Consider the following 23,220-nt stretch of genomic DNA (forward strand, 5'->3'; position numbering starts at 1 on the left):
CCTCAGACACGGTGTGACAAGACCTTGAGCATACTCAAAACTTCTTCCGGGTGAGTCGCGGGGGGTTGCCAGCAGAGGTACACGCAGAACACTAGTAAGAGGCCTTTTAGCGGCAGCCCCTCGCAACTCCCACGCACTTACTTCGCCGGGTTAACGAAGGTACTTCGCAGTCCCCGTATATCGCTCGCAACTGAAAATGGATCTGTTTAGAAGCTCTCACGCAAGTCACACGGAATACACGCAAGTAGCAAGTAAGTAGCACGCGTCTAGCTTTTTAGAATATTAGTATATTCAATGGTATTTAGTATTGTTATGATACGTAATTTTGTTTGCCCTTTGCAGATTTTAATAGAATATTTTATGCACAAATTGTGTGTGTGTGCGTGTATGTGTGTTTGTTTGTTTGTTTTTTTTTTTTATTGCATTTAATCATAATTCTTGCTCATCCCTTTTGTCCCACCCCTTTATGGTTGTTTTTGGTATGTCTTGGTTCCTTCCTTTTGGATAGTCTTTTCTTGTCCTTATTTATTGCAAATCAGGTTCTTTTTTATGTGACTCGTGATTTATGAAACAGTGCATAACGACATACAGTTTTAATATTGTATATTTGCTCATGGGATCAGCCTCGAACCCAATGGCCTATTGCTGATTTCCTCCACCATTTATTTCATTGTTATGTCAATCTTGAACACACACTTTTACACTTTTAACTGTGATTATGTAATTACCCTAAATAATGTTTGGTTTGTATGTGTGTATGTTTGATTTGACTGAATTTATATTTTTATGTTTTTATAACTGAACTTGTGGAAATAAACTAAACTGAAACAAAAAATGAAGAATAGTTGTCTTACTTTTTCATAGCGAATTCTCTTTTTTCTCTCTCCTCCTTTTAATGTACTATCATTATCATTATCACTATACATATCTTCTATTGGTCATTATCATTACTCTATCCTGAATGCCCAGTATACATACCATACATTGACGGGAATGGCCTCAATGAGAAGTCAGGGAGCCAGGTTGGTATATGATGTTGGTTTTTGAAAAGAAATATCTCATCTAAAGATCCTCACCGATGCTTAATCTGAAAAGAAAAATGCATAATGAGTGATTCTTTAAAATTCATGAGTTGGTTCTCTCTATGGTTCTGCTGATTGACCTTTAGCGACTGGCGGGCAATCATTGTTCGAAGTTGGAATAAAATGGCGGGTACCTGTTGTTGTATAGGAAGTCAACTTTAACAGATCGTACTAGTTTTATGTCACTCTGTTTTAGCATCTGAACTAAGAAAATCAGCGCAAAAACAAACAAACAAACAAAAACAGACAGAGGCAGGGACAGGCAGATGAACATCAACATACACATGCTCACAAAGATCTACCAAAACAAATTAACTGACACACTCATCCACATCCACATCCACACACCCACACACCTTCATGAAATTATTATGGACATCTTCAGGTGGGCGCAAATGATATTCCTGAAATCACTTTCGTTGACACAGCTGACGGAACATGACCATAAATCATTTACCTCAAAAGGCTCATCAACGTTGGTAGACGGTGTCCGGCATCAGATCAGCACATCAACTCGTCACCATCGACGCGTACAGATACTCTTTCTACCCCCGCACAATCAGGATATTGAATTATACCTATTCAGACGTTGCAGCACCATCAACTGCTGCTTTCCAGGAGGCCGCCCTACCTGTCATCAGAGGGATGTAGCCTCCTGTGGGCTCTAGACTACTCTAAACCCAGCCCTGGATTTCACTTGCACATTTAACTTTTTACTGGATAATAATTATATGACTGTTTTCATTTCCAGTACACTGCTCTCTACACTGTCACCTACTGCCGCTGCACACCTCAATCCCAATTTATCTTCAAGGTCAATCTGCTGTGTGGAAACATCTTCAAGGTTAAAGATTCAAGGCCTACTTGATATACAGGGATCGTTTGAATAAAGACACTTATTGCATCGTTTTCTCTTCATTTCATTTGTTAAGAAATCAGCAACGTTTGCCCATTCCTGCCAATCAGATCTTCTACAAAAGCAACAATGGTGAGTGATTTCCTTCATGTTATCTCCTTCAATGCGTTATGTCGGAGTCAGAAATCTTGTTTTTTATGGTATGATATTTCCGGGATATTGACTTATTTTACAATGGCATTTTGTCCGAAGTTCGAACCCGACGTTGTCGTTACGAACATCGATGCACAAATTAGGTAAATGGGATTAAACAAAAACAAAAACACGGTAATAATTACTCTTCGTGCTCTCATCGTATCATTGTCGTCAATGAGTTTGTATATTTTGGATCGGATCTCACTTTTCATTATCACACATCTGTTTGTGCTCAAAGCGGGGAATCTCAAGTGTCAAATGTCATTATGAAAGGAATACTCGTCCTTTGCATTATGGCAAAGTGCGTCACATCGAAAAAGAAAACGATTTGTCTACGATATACAGAGCATGTCGGCTCTAATACTTGAAGAATGGTTTAGATGTGTGTATGTGTGTGTTTGTGTTTGTGAATACGGATTTGTCTGTCTGTGTAATTGTGTTAGTATGTGTTTGTATGGGTGATTTCATGAAGAAATCAAGCGTCATAGTGTATGAAAACTTGGTTCTTACGATGAAGCATATAAAATATTGACAAACAAAAAAGAGATTTCAAATTTTCTTATTAGTCTTCACAATGTTATTCTCAGTAATTGAATGTTATAGACATTTTTCTGTCACATTTGTTTTTTGTTATGTTTTGTTTTTCCTAGCGGACCATTCTTTTATTAGGTCTGGTCTTTGCCTACGCAATGATAGGTAATTATCCCTATTGGATTTTATTGCCTTTTCTCCGAAAGGAATGAACTAAAATGTTAAAAAGCAGTAAAACTTGTAAATCTATGTATATTATTTACTCTCTCACTTCCCCTCTCTCTTTCCCTCTCTCTAGCACTATGAAATCTTTACATGGGACAAATTTGTTTAGCTCAGAGTTCATTTTGTTTTCTCCGCAGTTTTGATAATTATGCATAAATTAATAAAAGTTAGATTGGATGTCAGATATCCAAAACATTTCGCAACGATAGATTTTAGTTTAAAGTTAATCTACTGTTCTCGTAAAGAATTTATATTTCAAAATAAACAATACCGATATATGTTACAAACCTTTTGGATGTATACGAAATAAATATTATAAATACTTAGCAGATCTGAGACGCAGTTTTGTAAAGTTTCAACAACAACAAAAAAAGGAAAAGAAAAGAAAAGAAAAGAGATAGGACAGTGATTTCTATTACCTGAACACAAACAGATTTTGGTTGCCACGTTTGCAGACCAGAATACTTTGATGTCCGAGAGACAATGTTATGTTTTTAATGCAAATTTGAAGGGAAGTACAACCGTGCATCCACCAATCAACAAATCTTTCAATGGCAAAGTACACTAGTTATTGCTGCGGTCACAACTCGGAGCGGCGTCCGGCCGATTTGTAGCCGGCTCGGTCGCCGCTAGAATTGAGACAACGCCCAATGACTTTGAAGTAGCCGAGCGCGTGCTTTTATAAGTCCCAGCAATGCCTGAGCGATGTCGTGCAATCTTGTCGAGCAGTCAATTAGTATTTTCTTTTAAATTCAAGATTTTTCTCAGCAGCCCCCGTTCATCCTTTAATTCATTACATCACGTTGTCAGTTTCGCTCCCCCCCCCCCATCCAACTCAATTCTCCGTGTGACAGCAACGTAGTGTAGCAATTTGTCAAGAGTAATGAATTAGAGTTAGTTTGATTTCATTGTCTTAGATTCTTTTGTCTTTTTTGTTAATCAACAGCAGCAATATCAATGGTATAAATATATGCTTTGTATTACGTGTGTAGGGTGTACTCTACAACCATTGCGTTTTTAACATTCTTCAATATTTCAAGCATTTTCGCATATTTTAGATATTTTCGCAAACTCATAGATTTCCTTTATTTCATGCTGTAATTTTATGTATATGTTGTGTATGTACATTGTATATGTAAGATTGTTATAAATGTATATGAACTGCTTGTTCGCAAAAACCGATCATAAGTCCACTTTGTTCATTTCCTTTAAATCACGATTTCATTACTTTCTGTTGGCGTGGAAAGCGAATGATGTAGAAGCCATACATAAATGTCAGTTAACTATGTAATAGAAGGTTTTGGGGGGTTTTTTTTCTCAGAAATTTAGAAAAGAAGACAATTTGAAATTTTGTACTTTTCAATGTCTTTTGCGGCAAAAACCGGAAAGTCCACTCTTTTTGTTGCAAAAAGTCCACCAATCGCGGTAGAAGGTCGGTACGTCACGTTGCAAGTCTTCTCAAGTTTTAGCGATGCTCATGAAGCTTAGCACAAGCATACACACATTGATTTTGGGATGGAGATGTGCAATACATTTTTTTTTTCGAATGTATTGGAAACTGCGTTGCCACATTGACCGCATATTATGGCCATAAATAGGTTGTAGTAATCGAGGTACTTCGCATTTGTCGAGCAATGATCATGGAATTTTGCACGCACATTGACCTTTGGTAAAATTGCAAGTCACGTTCTTTCATGGCTAAAAAAAAAAGGGGGGGGAACTGCATGGACATGGTAGCAGCATATTGCGGCGATTAATCGGGGAAATAATAGGGATCGATAAAGTTCCTCATTTTTCAAGCAACATGCTTACGAAGCTTGGCACACACATATTAGTGTCAGGTTGAAGATGTGCAAGACATTTTTCGAATGTGTAGGAAACTGCGTTGCTTTGGTAACCAAATAATATATTATGAAAACAAATTAGGACAAAATGTTTGGATCAAACTACTTCCTCACATTTTGTTTTTAATAGCAATGCTCATGCAATTCGGCTCACATGCTGTTCTTTTGAACAAGAGAAGCAAGACGGTATGTTTCGGATTTGTGGAAACGGCGTTGTCATAGCAACGGTAAATGTTATTCCTGCGCTCCCGTTTTCGTCCCGGGTTGGACGAAAGCTCGGTAGCCTCTCGAAGCTTAAAGCCGTGTCACACCTTTCCGGGCAAGCCATGCGTGCGACTTGCGAAGAACAATTTTTACTACCCGGAGGTCCCCGCAGATGACCCGCACTACACAGTACCTACCGCGTATCTCACCCGTAGTTACCCGGAGTTGCGCACGCAGGTCATATTTACCCGCAGCCAAAAAGGGCCCCGTCACACCTTTCCGGGTAAGCTATACGCGGGCTTGTTGGGTGTGGGATTTTCCAGCATATCGGACAATTTCTGCGGGCGGACAACGATTTGTGCGAGTCTTGCACGTGTCTTACTTGCTCGACGCGTTTTACTAAAGGAATCGTATAGTTTTGGTTGAGACCCTTATTTCAGGTTTCTACAATTTTTTGGTTGGTGTGATAATGAGAAACTTCTTATGAAATATGAAAGAGCATGTAATTCTATGAGGAATTCAACGTTTATTTGATGAAAATTGGTTTTGAAATTGCTGAGATATCCACAAAAAAAAGAGCAATTCTAATAAATTTTGGGACCCACACTTTATTACTATAGCTTTGTTTTACATTGTGTTTGAATTCCTTTTAAAATGGCATGCTCTGTACTTTACCATAAGTGTTTTCTTAGTATCTCGCAAAAAGATAAATGCCCAATTCTCATCTCCACCAATACTGTGTCATCCCTTAAAGTTGTACTTGCGGGTATTATGTGTGACCTGCGTGCCATGCGCGTTGGGGCTGACAACTCAGTGAAAGAATTCATCTGAAGGAATGGCAGAAGTCTATTGTCATTATCTTGGTCGCATACGGGGAGTGCAAAGTACCTGCGTGGGAGTTACCTGCGAGGTGCTACCGCTAAGGGCCTCCTACTGGCTTTCTGCGTGGACTTCTGCTGGTAATCCCCGCGACTCAACCGGAAAAAAGTTGTGGTCATGCTCAAAACGTGGCTGCGGGTATTAAATCGGACCTGCCTGCGCACCTCTGGGCAACTACGGGCGAGATACCCTCTATGGGTACTCTCAGATAATTTGGCCTGTGTGGAACGTGTGCAGACATTTTGACTCCGCATTACAAAACTTCAGTGGCTACCGAGCACTGCCCTGAAGAAGAAGAGAAAGAAAAAAGAACAAACAAACAAACAAACAAACAAACAAAAAAGCAGACAAACAAACAGACAAACAAAATAATGTCAAAAAGAAGACAAAACAAAACAAAACGAAACCCAACAAATAAAAGAGATTAAAGAAATAAATGTGACCCTGCATCACAAAACGAACAAAAAGTCGCACCCCTTGAATTTACATGAGGACTCAAAAAGGTGAAACGCGTCAGCCCAGTCAATCTTGAGTTTTTTTCATATTACGATCTGAAAGAACTATTCTTCTTCTACATTATCCTTAAGTTTGTGATCAGAAAAATGAATTGGAAATTGTGTTTTTAGCCTTTTTCTAAGCACTTTTTTTTTAGAATAGTGTAATCAGGTATGTCTTACAGAGGTCCTTTTCATAACCCTTGCTTACAATTCACTTTCAACTCTAATAACTTTTGAAAAGATACTGCTATCTGCTATTAAAGTTGGCATTAATCATGGACAGAATGTGTTAATACAGCATGCTCAATTTCAGCTTAATCTAATAATCCCTTCATTGTTGTTGCCCCAGTGGTTTACATCCTGTGTTTTGTCCCATTCATACCACGGCTAGCACAGCTTGGTATTAAAAGATTAAAGGGAACGTAAACCCAAAGAGCAATGTGGATTGAGTGAAAGCAGCAACATTGGTAGAACATATCAGTGAAAGTTTGTGGAAAATCGGACAATCGATGCAAAAGTTATGAATTTTTAAAGTTTTGGTGTTGGAACCGCTGGATGAGGAGACTACTAGAGGTTATGACGTATGAGTGGACAACAATATGAAGAAAATATAAAGAAAATTCCACAAAAATTCATTTTTCATGAAAATTACAAATTCCATTTTTCATCCCCATTGCTTTCTGAAAGCGGTTAGTCAAGTGCTCTTTCATAATGCTAAAAAAGTGATTTTTTTGTTGAATTTTCTTGATATTTTCTTTGAATTGTTGTCCTCTCATACGTCATAACCTCTAGTAGTCTCCTCATCCAGCTGTTCCAACACCAAAATTTAAAAATTCGTAACTTTTGCATCGATTGTCCGATTTTCCTCAAACTTTCACTGGTGTGTTCTACTGATGTTGATGCTTTCACTCACTCCACATTGCTGTTTGGGTTTACGTTTCCTTTAAACGCTTGAATAGACCCTCTACTTCAGAGCCTCTTTCCTCAGTTTACACTTTCCAGAGTGTGTGCTTTCTTTCCATTATTTACGTAGGTTAGGAAAGTCCATTATTTTGAATTGAGTTGAACATCATTTTAAAGCTGAGAGTCTGCTGTTTCAGAATCTGCCCTAAACTAAATTCCTGTCTGGCGATTTTTTGTTGGTTTTGTGATGCAGGGTCACAAATAAATAAAAACATGATGTTTGGGGGCCGCCAGTTGGTGCCCAAGCCAAAATTGCTAAATTCCTGCCGCCCGGCCGCCGCCGAGCCGGCCGAGCAGCCTGATTTTAGGGTGTTGTGTCCAAAGTCTTTAACAATCTATGCTACGCAGTATAAAGCTTGCCGTTTTCTATGCAAAATAACTGTGGTGTATTTTAGCATGAATCCGTCAATTTAACATGGCTTTTAGAGAAGAGAGAGAGAGAGAAAAAAAAAACAGAGGTCTTTTTAAGAGCGCTCATGCATTGCGGTTTCAGAATAATGTAACACACATCGGACTTCCACTGTGGCATACAGAGTGTTTAAAAGATGGAGAGGTCATAAAGCGGAAGGGCAAATGACTTTCCTTCTGTTCGATAATGATTCAAGTTTAAAGCAGACTGGGGAAATATTAGGTATTAAAAATGTAGAGAAAAAAAAAATAAAACGGTGAAAGTCTTCCAAGATAGATGGAGACATCGATACACAAAGAGTTGCGTATGAATAGCGCTTCTTGTGACTCCAATTTTTTTTTTTCCCCTCGTCCTTCCGTTGTTCATGTTAGTCGATCTAATCAGGGAGGTGACCTCTCACCTCCCTGATCTAATCTATTGCAGTGTTGTGACGGCTGTATCTTGTCTGCATTCTACCGTTTTAACAATGCGTATTGTACTACATGATGAGATTTAAGTCAGGTTTAACTTAATTTATGCATTTATATATATCTTTTGTGCAACCTTTACGCTTAACGTTTTTCAATGTTATATAGATGTAATTTGTCATTTTTGTTGTTTTATTATAGCCTTTGAAAGAACTTCATGTCCTTTGTATGATAGATTAGTATATAACCATGACCCATGTGTGTGAGTAAACGTCTGTATTTCTTTTGTCAATCTGTTTCTTGCGTTTGAAGTATACTTTGTTTGAATTTATTTTTGAGGTACCTTCTAAGTACAAGATACTGCTCTTTTGCTTCAATCTCTGTAACCACGATGATTACTTTGTTTTCTCCCTCTCACGTCCACATATTCTTTATGATAATTTCATATACAATGCCTGTCCCAGCCGTTAGTACACTATGAAGACATACCGGTACGTTTACATAACACTCTATTTCAATCGCTTTCTGTAAGGATATGTATGTGTATATGGTGAAGTGTAACCCATTGAAATGTAGAGTTTAGGCTTGATTGGAAAGGTAGGAAATGGAAACATGAAAATATCACCGATCGCAGGTCATTGCGATATAGAAACTTTCGAGTATTAAGACATTTCTGATATTTCAGAACATTATGTATTAAAAAGTAATTTTTCTTGCCATAGGTGCATAACAAAGCTTCTTAATAACATGGAAACCTGCTGATCTTTCTCGGTTTAATATACGTGTGTCATGTTCCAATTCTTTACGTCGTCTAAACCATGCCATTTAAACTCTGCCGTTGCATTTGCAGCCCACGGTGTATGCAGGAACAAATACAATGTGACGTACACTTTCCCCATAAACATGCACCAACAATGCAAGATAAAGAAAGTCAACGGCACGGACGTTCAACTCATCCCAAAGTTCATGAAGCGTGCTTTCTCTCCAAAGAGTTGCACCCAGGGTGGCTACTGGATTTGTCGCCTTCCGCGTAAGATTCTCGTTGCTCAATTCGGTTCCATTTTTCAGTTGTTTTATTTCTCTGTTCAATCACTTATCTCTTTTTTTTTTGGGGGGGGGGGGTTGCAAACTATACAAGGAATGGCAGCATCAATATAAACGATGACAACGTAGTAACATGATTGTTATTTGTAGAATACCTTGAAAAAAATTAAACAACATTGCGTGCTTTGATCCTACGTCAACTATTCACTAAACAATACAGAATATAATTTGTTCATACAAAAGACTTTGGTTGGATCGGTCCGATGAGTGAATAGATGATCAAAATTGTATCATTCAAATTTGTAAACCATTCAAAGTGGTCAATCACTTTACTGAGATGGAGAAAGAAGGAGAGAGAGAGAGAGCTTGAGCTGATGTGTGTGTGTGTGTGCGTGTGTGTGTGTGTCTGTCTGTCTGTCTTTTGACTGCTCAGTGCCGCTACTCCAGCATTCAAACTAGTTTTGGCTCAATTTATTTAAAACTTCGAGCAATCACAATCTCGATGTCTGATTTAGTTTTCTCTTATGCTATTGCATCCATTTTCCTGTTTTTATTAAAGGGTGCTTTAGTGCCCACATCCAAACCTATAAGTATGTGCAAGAGTGAACACTTTAGTGATACTGGTTTCATGAAATCACATTTCAACTTTAAATTAAAATCATTGAAAGAACTCAAAATCAAAACAAATTTGTATTTTATCTTCTTTTGAATGTGTTACGTTGCGATATGAACCCTTTCTTCCATTGATAGCGTAATGTCTTGCTATGACAATATTAGGGCCTACAATTCTTCTATTTTGCATTTTTTTTTTAATCGGGTGGAGAATGTAACGTACACACAGGGATAAAACACACAAGGATAGTGTTTGATATGTTCATGTACGCTGGGCGTGGCTCCTTGACTACAAGTTGACAAAGGAGACTGAGCGAAGAGCCCATTAATGTCAAAATCGCCCACTAATGTCAAAATTACCACGAATGTCATAACACGTTGACCACAAAATTGAATGTAAAAATTTGTATTTTTACTGCACGCGTCAGCCACAAATGTTCGCTCGTTCGTATTTTATTGTGCTTCTCAAATAAAATTTAAAAATGAATAACATCAATGTGACAAATTTAAACCAAACATAACCAAATGACAAAGGAGCAGTAAAAAACAAAAGTGCAGATTATACTACATGCATAACAAAAATCTTTGTAAAACATTGATAGTTACATATAATACAAATAAGGCAGTACATTTGATTAAATAAGGAAGCATGAGACTGTCAGCATAAGCATAGCTTGACTGGGCTGATGGCTTCATCGGGAAATATAGCTCATGTTTGCCGCTCACAAAAAGTACAGATTTTTTTTTTTTTGTTCTACATTACAATAGTATGTTTTAGAGGGAAAAAGAAGATGTGAGTGAGTGCTGTGCGAGTGCAATAGGTGAGTTGAATGTTTGTGTTGGGGCCATTTATGATTATTCTTTAGTATATCAATACAATGATACTAATAATTTCAAACTAAAACATAAACAAAATCATATCAATTATACTTTTTGCTAAATATGTTGAGTTGAAATATATTTCTCTAAACTAGCTTTAAAAGAAAAGAGAGATGTTCGTGTCTTTAGGGAGTCGGGTAAAGCATTCCATGTATCTGGTTCGAGATGCCTCACTGACCTGTGAGCTATAAGAGATTTTGGATTATGTAAATGAAAATCTGTTGAGCGTCTTGTAGGGTACGAATGAATGTTTGCATTGTAATCGAAAAACTTTTGAAAGGACTGTGGTAACAAATTTTGCGTGTTCTTATACATAAATACATAAGTTTGAAACTTATGTATATCATCAATTTTTAACACATTTAGCTGCTTATATAACGGGGTCGTATATGCACCGAGTACGTAGAGTGTGAACATATTCTGATCGCCTTCTTTTGCGATAAAAACCATAAATTTACCTGCGTCTTATTAAAATTATCCCAAATAATATTACAATAAGCCATGTAAGTGCATTATAAAGCATATTATGTAATGATTTAGATGATAATAAATATTGCAATCTATATAATATACCAATCTGTCTAGATAAAAAAAGTTGTCATATTCCTTTAAAGGCATAATTTACCATTTGCAGATGAAAGCATTAGTGCTCTAAAATAGTTCTAAAATGTGAGTTAGGGATAGAAACAACCACTGTCAAAATTTGAATCCGTATAATCGATGTTAAGTGTTGTTAAATACACAAAATGTGAACAATAGTTATAATAAAAATGTTTCCAGACTAAACCGTATACAGTTACGGTTTATTGAGAAAAAACCCTGATATCTCCTTATATTTTAGGTTTCATTGCAAATATTTCATATGGTAGGATGTTTTATGATACAACAGACCTACACATATGCATCAAATGTGATATCTTGAACATTTATGAAATCACTGCTCCCAAAGGTAAACTGGACCTTTAATGATCATGCCAAGTCAATTTATTATTAAAAATTACTCCCAAAAAATTAGTAGACGTTCGTCCAGTTAACAATTTCTAATCAATACAAATATTACATTCATCAGGTAGAGAATGTGAACTGCTAAAATTCATTTAATTAGTTTTTGAAATATTCAATAACAATCTACTACTTTTAAACCATAAATGAATTTTCAATAACTCGGTGTTTAATGTATTTACAAGGGTATCAAAAACTTCTGTGAGAAAATACAATATTAATATCATCCGCAAAAAAAGTGTGAAATGTAATAATGGGGCAGAATAAACAATATCATTTATATAATAAAATGAATAAAAACGGTCCCAAGATGGAACCTTGCGGGACGCCACATTGAATTGTAAGTAGTTGTGACTCTGTAGTTGGAAATTGAACATATTGTTGCCTATTCTTCAAATAATCTACAAACCGTAATAAAGTATTACCACGCACCCCATAATGACAGAGTTTTTTTAATTAGTATATCATGATCTACTTGTACAGTATCGAATGCTTTGCTAAGATCCATAAATATGACCCTGCACCACAAAACAAACAAAAAGTCGCCAGACATGAATTTTTAATTAAGACCATATTCTTAAAGAGCAGACTATAAGCTTTAAAATGATGTATAAGTCAAATCAAATGGACTCTACTAACCTATCTAAATATTGGAAAGAAAGCACGCACGGACGGAAAAGTGTGAACGGAGAAAAGAGGCTCTGAAGTACAGTGTCTATTCAAGCGCTTAATCTTTACCAAATCGTGCTGGCTGTGCGATGAATGGGACCAAAAACAGGAAGTAAACCACCAGAGTAACAGCAATGAAGGGATTATCAGATTAAACTAAAATTAAGCATGCATCATTAACACATTCCTTCCATAATTAATGCCAACTTTCAATGCAGTAGCCCTATCCCTTCAAAAAGTTATTAGAGTGAGTGTGTACAAGGTTTTTCAGACATGAAAAGGGGACTCTAAAGACACACCTAATCACACTATTCTACCAAAAATGTTCAATATTAACTGCTAAGAAAACACACTTTCCTGCCCGTTTTATGATACTAAATTTTAGCATAATGTAAAAGAAGACCTGATCTTTCAGAAAATATGAAAAAGTCAAGATCGGCTTGGTTGACCCATTTCACTTACTTTAAGTCCTCACGCACAATCAGTGTGAGCGACTTTATGTTCATTTTGTGGTGCACGGTCACAAATATACCAATAACATATTTTTTACGTGACAAACAATCTACACATTTTATTACCTCATCATAAAGTATAATAATAGCTTGATCCGTTGAATGGAATTTTCTAAAACCTTACTGATTTGATACAGATATATTATTACTAAGCAGAAAATCATAAACAAAAACTGCAATGCACTATTTTCTCACGAATTTTTGATATTGGTGGTAGAAACGATATTGGCAGATAATTAGACACAACTGATGAATCATATTTTTTGGAAATCGATACTACTTTGGCTATTTTCAAAGAATTTGGGCAGACACCCGTGGTAAGCAATAGATTAAATATATAGCACAAAGGAGTAGAAATGAAATAGATACCTTTTTCAAAAGGTTTGCACTTATCCCATCGTGTCCAGCTGACTTACTACCTTTAAGAAATTGTACGATGTTAACAACTTCATACGGGCTAATTTGCAGAAAATATAAAGAATTTACTGAGGGTTCAGGTAGAGTTTGATTAAAATTATCATTAATGATTTCTATATTCCAAGCCAATTTCGAAGCAACATTACCAAAATAAGTATTAAAAATATCTGGAATGTTTTTGTGGCTCACTAATATTTTGACCCTCATTCTTGATTGTAGTAATAATAACTGTCTTTTTATCTAATAATTCATCAATAGCCTGCCAAAGATATTTCTTATTATCCTTATTATTGTCTATTTCATACAAATGATAAAATTCGTGGGATTGCCGGATTAATAACATTAACATATTGCGGTAATGTTTATAAGTATTACAATTTTCCGGAGATGGCTGTTTAATTGAATTCTTATAAAGACAATTTCTCTTTTGAATAGAAATCATGATACCTTTGGTTATCCAAGGATTCTTTATCCGCTTACGATATTTCACTGGAACAAAAGGAATATTTTTATCATAATGATAAAAAAAATATGAATGAAAAAATTATCATTAAAAATATCTAACGTCTAACCATTGTTCTTGCTCTAAATCAAAATTCAATAAATCGATGGAAACATTGTTGTTGTTTTTTCTGCGCATTTGATTTTAAACTTGCCGGTCGTGAGTAAAAATGGGGACACATTTCATTACTGCAAAAATGGGAAGATAATCAGATATTTCAAAACTTAACAAACCATTGAAAAAAAAATACCAGTTAGAACAATGGAATCAATAACACTTTTCGTTGTATCTGTAATGCGTGTTGGTTTAGTGATGTGGGGAGACATTATTTGTGATGACAAAATATTCAATACTCTACTTGCTGAGTTTGTAACAGTAGAAGAAAAATCTATATTAAAATAACCTATAGATAAACAAATTATTCTCACGTGAGATCTTTTCAAAAGCATTATCAAACTTATCTAGAGACAATTCAACTGATTTATTTGATGGTCTATATATTACTCCAAGTAATATATTTTCATGATCGTCATTTTCAATCTCTATAATTATAAAGATCTTCCGCTTCATCAATATGAAGGTCATCCCTTCTTCTATATCTAAAACAATCCAGTAAATAAATTGCTACACCACCACCCCGTCCTGTGACCCGATCTGGGGGCTAATCAGCATGCAGCCAAGTTTCAGTAATACCTAACACAGAAAACTTAAAATTGCGTATACACATAAAAAGATTATCAATTTCATCATAATTTTTATTCAAACTCCTGGAACTTATATGCATCAAACTAAAACTGCTAGGAATCATATCAATATTAGACTTTCTTTACAAACTCATTAACTGTATAATAAGGAATGTCATGCCTTACTAAATTCTGGTCACTTAAAAAATCACGATTATTCATTAAAAAATATACAAACTGATTCAGCTGACAGGCCCAAGGCAGTGTGTGCGTTAGTGAAGGTACACAAAACCTCTGACGGTTTGAGTGCTGGGATGTGCTGGTGATTGCATCGGTGCATAAACCGTGATACATGCATTCAAAAAGATAAAGAAGATCGCGAGAGGCTAGCCAATATGATTGAGCGAAGAAAATGGGATACCATAACCATGTTTGAGTGTGTTTGAGGGAGGGCTCCCGCCAGATACGGAAAATACAAAGGAGGAAAAAAAAAAGGCTTTACACTAGATGAAATAAAAAAAAAAAATGAAGAGTTTGTTTGCAAAAACCGATAAGTCCATTTTTGAAGATTTTGAATTACGGTCTCTGTCATAAAGTACAAAATAATACCTTTTAAATGATATATCGGTCGTTACATATAAAGGTACACTTTGGAAGTTATGGTCAAAAGAAGCAAAAAATTTCTTATTATTCTCTTTATTTTTCTTCACCTTTAATCGCAAATATCTCCATTTGGCCAATATGGACTTATCGGTTTTTGCAAACAAACTCTTCAAATATAATGAATAATAATCCTACAATGATAGCACGCCAATTTTGACCGCAAGAGAAAATGTGTAAGGGGATGTAAATGAATCTTCCTTTCAATTACGGATGAATCACTTCAGAACAATTATTTCTTTCTGCTTAAAAAAAAAAAATAATAATAATTACATTCATACATAGCATCCAAAAACCAAATGAGTTTAAGATTGAGGATTAAAGTATTGTACATAGTGATCCAGAACTGTAGAATATAACAATGTTATCGACTGGGCGAAAACGTGATACAATAATGGCCGTCAACAGAAAGGTAATCACAGATATGTACTGGCCGGTATGCTGAGGGTGCAAAACAGTTTGCCAGTATACCATGTGTGCAGGGGAATCAGAGGCCACGCTAGTATAAGCAAGAGAGGGCGGCATAGCGCCGGAAGCTAGCGTCCCCACCCTGTGACATCCACATTGCTGAGACTATTTTGTAAGCCAACTTACAAATATCAAGGGAGAAGAAATATAAAATGTACATAGAATGCAGTTTAAGTATGTATGAACATGGGATATAATATCCGCACGAAAAAACAAAACAAAAACAAAGACAAAACCGAGTATTAAAGGGGGGTAGTGCAAAATTGTACCTTAACACTTTAGTTTATAGGAACAAAAATTGAATAGACTGTAAGCAAAGGAAACGATAATTCCCGCGGGACACGCAAAATGTTAAAGATAATTGCTTGCATTAAATTAATGAAAAAAAAAATAGTGAATCATACTATAATTTGATCAACGTTTATCTGCCCACAGGGAGGTGGGAAGAGTCTCTGCCCACAGGGAGGTGGGAAGAGTCTCTTCCCACCTCACTGGTCTGTCTGTCAGTCTGTCTGTTAAAAGGGATGAAACTTGGTGGGTGGTTGAAGGTTGATTTCAGAATAACCGGCAAATGTCATAACGCGTCAACCGCAAATGTCCAAACCCATTGATTGCATTTATAGTGTACATGATGTGTATAGTGTACATAATGTGGTATGTACATGTGGTTACAGCCTAAAATCACTCGCATTATTATTACTGACTTAATAACTTAATAAAATTAATAATTTGTGGAAGCTTTTCTTTTCTTTTCCTCAATTCAGTGGCGAACTGTGGGTCGATGGATATGGGGGCACCCCCCCCCCAACCATTGTGTTTTGGGTCCCAGCGCTCACCGGTTGATGAACTCTTTTTTCTTTCTTTCTTTCTTTTTTTTTTCTTTTTTTTAAGCGATCCGATGGGGGGGGGGGGCATTGGCCCAGTCAATCGAAGTAAGACAATATGAATTTTGTTTTTACAATAATAATGACAGAACACTGAATGGCATATGGCTTTTCAAAGGTTTACAGTTTTTGAACGACAGAAAGGTGAATTTTATTAACACTTTTCGCGCACAGTTTGCTCCGGAAGTATTGAAAAAAGATAATATTCATGAAAATGTCCGATAATAGCAATGAAAAGGTTGTGATTCTTGACAGAAATGTCCCTTTCCGAGATATTGCAATGTACTTCTAGTGAAGCCAGCACTCAACACACAAGCGCAGTATCAAGAAGGCCTAAAGTAATACATTATAACCCATAACATCATTTTCCATTTCAACTAAGATGTTTTGACACAATCCATTTTCATTCCAAGGCCTTCGAGATGAAATGTCTGCAATGTTGGCACCAATTTTGTTATCTCCCTCTCCCTGTATCTGTCGCCCACTGTTAATTTTCGTTGTTCCTCCATCGATCTGCAGGCCTACAAATGAATTAAAAACCTGTACTCTAAAAGGAGATTGATTTATCTGTAAACACATAAACCAGAGACACCGATTTGATTTGATTACATTTTAATCCGTTTTATTTCGTTATATTACTATTCTCTCTATTGTAAAGCAAACAATGAGTATGACATTTGCAGTTGATGCGCTGTGACATTTGCGGGTAATTCTGAGATCAACCGTTCATCTACCCACCAAGTTTCTTCGCAATACACAGACAGACCGACTGAAACACAAACGTTGATCAAATTTTAGTCCAGTACTATAATGCACGCAGTGGGTTTAGACATTTGTGGTGGACGCGTCATGACATTTGCAATAAAAAATGGAAATTTTTACATTTGTGGTCGACGTGTTATATTTGCGGTTAATCAGATTTTGACATTTGTGGTTGACGTGTTATGACATTTGTGATGACTTTGACATTAGTGGACGATTATGACATATGTGGGTTCTACAAGGCGATATTGCAACTGATGCCTATCAGTTACGAATCTTGCGAAGAAAAATAGATCCGTGACCAGAATAGTCGTGCTCTCTAACTTCCTTGCATCTGTAACAACGATAATATTTGCTCGACAGAAACATGCGTTTTGATATTATCATTTCCAGCTTTTACAAATGTTAGTAATGCACACGTGTAAAGTTAGTCCTATTATTCAACTTTGATAAACTATTCCGAACTCAAATACTCACATGCCCATTTAAAATGTTCGAAAAGGCGATTCCTCGCAGTCAGTCTAATTTGATTTTTTTTTTTTCGACGGGCATTTCAATGAAAAAAAAGATGAAAATTCTGACTTCGTTGTACGATCTACAAAATTTAATGATTGGAAAACAAACTTGGAAAGTTTGACTTAATGGCATTATTGTTTTTTTTTTTCAATGAGGCGCTGATCTAATCGAACCTGACTGCAAAGTCTAGGTGTTACAAAAACAGTTAACTCAAACAGGTAACTCAAAAATGGAAGCATAAGTCAGTTTCATTGAATTCAAGATTTATTTTCAAGTTAGGATTCAGATTTTGTACACAACTCTGTACAAAATTTTAATTTTGCACAGGGGTCAAACGGTGTGTCTGGGAGTTGGTGGTGAACACCCAGACAATGGTCCTGAACAATGGCCAGGATTTGAATGCTCTATTACATATTCATGAGAATTCCATTATCACAGCTAGTCTTATTCATCCTGAAATGTAGTGCATGCAAGCACATGACATAATGGCCCGAATTCACGAAGGTGGTACAAACAAAACCATGGTCTAAACCATGGACAAAAACCATGGAGCGCCAAGTGTCAAACAGAATATTTCGTTACGAAATTGGTCATTTCGTCGACAAAATGACTGTTTCGTTAACGAAATTATCATTTCGTGGACGAAATGTTCATTTAGTTACAAAATGTTGTCATTTCTTTACAAAATAATCATTTCATCGACGAAATGACTGATTTCGTAGCGAAATATCGCATGCAACACTTGGCATTCCATGGTTTTTGTCCATGGTTTAAACCATGGTTTCATTTGTACCACCTTCGTGAATTCGGGCCATTATGTGCTTACTTTTTGCATTTGCATTTACATTACATGTATTTGCATTTACCTCTGAATTCAGACTAGCAGTGCCCAGGGTAATCCATCATGGACTATTGATAAAGCATTCATGTGCCTTGGAGCAAGAGTCCAGAACCATTGTCAGCAGAGCTCTGAAAGGTGGTATTCGTGGCATTCATGCCTTTTGTTCAGGATCATTGCAAGCAATCGTCCACATACACATCGTTGGTTCCTGTGTAAAGTTAAATGTTGTACAGAGGGTTCAAATTTGACCCGAATCTGGAACTTAACTTTGAAATAAATCATGGATTTAATGAAAGTGATTCATGGTCTCATATTCAAATCACTTCTAGTAAATTGTACACTATTCATATATTACTCATATCAATGACAGTGTTATCTGCAGGACCGGTGGAGTGTTTTCAAAACTGGGGGGGGGGGGGAGGGGGGGGGGCACTTCCGGGTTTCATGAGCTAACAAGCAAAAAAGCAAAAAAAAAAAAAAACAGGGAACAAAACAAAACAAAACGAGACATGAAAACTCGTCACATTGAGGACGAGTTAGGTGATACGCTTGTGGTCATCAGATGACAGTCATCTGTGATCGACAAAGAAAAGAATGTGATATAGGCACCTTGAAGTTATATTGAGCGTGCATGCGAAACCGTTTCGTAACCACTCGGCCACGGGTCATCCACGGAAATGGTAAGACAAAAAAAAAACAACAACAATGTATAGATATAACAGGGGGAAAGTCAATGCCCACTCAACTAACGTGGCCGTGTGAACATCTATTGCATTGCTAGACGGAAAAGCGGCCTTGTAACGACTGAGGTCGCTATGCCATTTCTGGCAACTTGGGAAAAATACGTCCCGCAGACATAAAACCTATAATCGGCTGGTTTTGATACCTTGCCTTTAATCACAATTTTCAGTGTAATGACGTCATCAAATTACAAAACAATGACATGGTCTTGAAAGACAATTGTTCAAAGTACAACACCTCAGTCGTCGTCATTACATACTATGATCGGTTTGACAAAGTCAACCTGCAAAATTTGCTGCAGTCGAAGCAATGTGGTCTCCAACACACAAAAAAGAGGGATATGGCGTGTGTGTGTGTCTCTGTGTGTGTATAGGTGCGTTTATATACGAACGTGATTTCTACATGAACGAATATGTAATACAAAACTGAAGAAAAAAAACAGTAAAGTAGCTAAGTATTTTGTTTCGTGATCTTGTGGGATTCGAACCCGCAACCTCACGTCTCTGAGACGTCGCCTTTAACCACTCGGCCACACGTCTCGACGGGAAAATATGGGGAACGTTATGGACTTGAAAGACATTCGTTCAATGTATAACACACTCATCGTACGTTGTCAGTTTGCTATTGACATGACGATCTATCACACGAGTATGAGGCAGGCACTAGTACCTGTATGAAATTATTATAGGCATGGTTATCAAATTGCCTTAAAATTTCCTTATAATTGCCTTATTTTTACACACAGTTACGCTATCCCTTTAAACTCGTCACAGTTTAATTAGAATCATTAACATCATACATTAGTACCATATTCAGTTCCATAGCTGATTACGTTTGCTAATCAATTAAGATTAATTGTCTAGAATGTGTCATATGGCCAACCTGTATACACACGTATATATACACACACAATGTTAAATGTATGTATCAAACATCTGTAACACAACTTTGAACTAACTGTAGGAATTATCGCTGCACTTATCATCCATACTTTTTATCACTATCTGAAACTCCACAAAAACCACTAATTGACAAATAATCATCAATACAGAAGACTGAATACCTTTTTTACAATGTATAGCTTGTTACATGTATAAATCAGCACAAAGTAACCACGACTACATTGTGTTACTAAATTCATATGAACAAATTTCATTTTGTTACAATATACTATATCAGTTTGAAAAGCCCAGCCTCCAAAACTATGATTTTGCAGCAAAACAAAGGTATACTGTGTGAGTGTGTGCGTACAGGTGTGTTTACATGGAAACGTGATTTCTACATGGACGAAGGTGTAGTACTCCATTGAGGAAAAAAAAAAGTAAAAAAAAAAATATTATTTTCTTTCGTGCTCTTGTGAGGATCGAACCCGTACGTGTGCAACCTCACGTTTCTAAGACGACGCCTCTACCCACTCGGCCATACGTCTCGACGAGAAAATTAGAGGAACGTAAACTTATGTACGTTAAAGATGAATCAGGAATCGTTTGGTCCTCATTCCATTCTCATTTTCAGTTTTAAATTGCAAAATTGTCAACCTCATGAGGAGATTTCAAAGAATAAAATGCATGATTACTGCAGCTTATTGTCACAGCTACAACATACTAAAGTTTCAGAGGAAATGAAGCAAAATCAGCTGAGATAAAGGTGCTTAAACGTTGTCAAGTCAATGCATGGTTTCTAAAAAAATCACCTCCCATAGACATAACACGTAAACTTGTCCGATTTTGCGTCTTTACCTTTAAACACAATTTAAAGCATGATGACGTCATCAAATTTCAAAACTATGACATGGACATGAAAGGCAAATGTTCAAAGTACAACATATCTGAATTTGGGATAATATTGAGCTTAAACAAAAGAGATACGAGCAAATGAATGTCAGAAACAGTACCTTAAAAAAATTAATTCCACTTTTTTGATTTCAGATAATGATATGATGACGTCATAATGTATTCATGGAGATATTGATACTTGAAACGTTATTTCCAATTCATATGTTTTTGTAATATGCAATAAAAACATAGGGTAACCAGACGTTTTAAAGAGCTATGGCGAAATAAACAAAGACATGTTTTTCGCTATATTTGCACATAGACGCGCACACGAAATTTCAACTTTGACGCCAACGCATTCCTTTGTTATAGGTCAAAATTGATCGGAAATCAAGGGATATTGTTGCTTAATGTATCAGGAATCCAAATCTGTCAAAAAATGTGCATTTTGATTTTGCTTACGCGCACTACGCGCGAAAATGTGCGGACGGACGCGAACGCGCGAAACGCTTAAAATTGTCTGAAACTTCGAGATTTCCCATTGGTAAGTTGTTTTGAGCCTTTTAAAAGTTTGACGCGCGCGTACGCGCGCGTAATAATGTCCTAGGTAATTAGCATTAAAATGTAAGATAGAGCGTGACCTGAACTTAATGTCCACCGAAAATGATACAGAAATGACCTTTAGTTATGAAGTTATGATCGATCATGTAACATGGTCCGAAAATCACAAAATGGCGCCTAGATGACGTCATAGATATGTTACTGTCATGAAAACCTTATTGTGGCTAGATTTTGTCATGAGACATGTTCCCTGAAAATGTCATGTTATTTCGTAATGTCATTCTTGAGATATTGATGACACAAAATTGTCCAGAAAGAAAGAAGAATAAAAAGAAACGAGATATGAAACTCGTCACACTGAAGACGAGTTAGGTGATACGCTTGGGGTCATCAGATGTCGGTCATCCGTGATCGACAAAGAAAAGAATGTAATACAGAACCTTGAAGTTCTAATGAGATACTTAGTTGAACTTTTTTGGGCCTACATTATTCAGATCACATTTGTTTTTCTGTCACACAAACTAAGTGGAAATTCTGTGCGTGTGCGACTAAGTCGATTTACGGACTTTTTGAGTACTTACAGCGCATAAACTTAGACCCCGTTTACGGTGCGGGGCTGGGCCGAGCCGCGGCCGAGCTGCAATCAAGGACAACCTCAATTGCGAGTCCGAGCCCCGCAATTTAGTCCGTTTACACTGCCGGGCTCGGCCGCGCTTTTGATTCGAACCTTTCAATATTTTGTCGTAGTGGCGCTCTACCCTTTTAAACAAACGCAATTTGGTATTGTCTGGTTTTCAGATCCTTTGCCAACTGAATTCCGTGGCGACGAAGTCGCCGTTCGGGCAAAGGCCTTTGTCGAAGGAGAAAATCCTTTGCAGGACAAAACCACCTTAAACTATACTAGTTTTCGACGTTGAAGTGGTTAATATCCTGAATAGCGAAATAGTACAGGCGAGGGTTTGGAAGCCAGACTAAAATTGGCCGCGCATTTAGCCCAGTTTGCGCTTACACTGAGAAAAAGGCCGGGCGCGACCGCGGCTCGCCGCGGCCGAGACCACCTCCAGACCGTGGCCTAATGCGAGGCCAATTTTGGCCCCGCATTTGGCCTTTTGCGCGTTTACACCGAACGCGGCCGAGCCTCGCACTGTAAACGGGGTCCAAGTGATCCTCGGCACGTACAAATAAAACATGACAATTAAGTGTTTATAACCATCCTGGCTTTAACAGTGGCCTTTTAAAACATGACCTTTGACCATTATTTACATAACCAATATGACTCCCTCTATAATCTTGCTATCACAATGATCAGTTCAGAGAGCTCTTACAACTATATACAAGCCTGTGAGATTTACCAGCAGTAAACCAATGAAGCCTCCGATACAAAACAGGGGATATAGAGCAAGTGAGTCTGTTTACATGAGAATGTGATTTATCCTGGACGAAAGTGATACCTCAATTAAAGAGAAAAGGGCAAAAGAAAAACGGGCCAAACGTACGGCTCTAGCGAAGAGACATCACCTTTAACCATGTAACTATAGGTCTCCTCCAACTAAGAGTACACTTTGAACGTAAGCTTATACGTGAATGATAATTTATGACG

The sequence above is a fragment of the Diadema setosum genome, chromosome 16 (assembly GCF_964275005.1).
Source record: "Diadema setosum chromosome 16, eeDiaSeto1, whole genome shotgun sequence".
Lineage (NCBI taxonomy): Eukaryota > Metazoa > Echinodermata > Echinoidea > Diadematoida > Diadematidae > Diadema > Diadema setosum.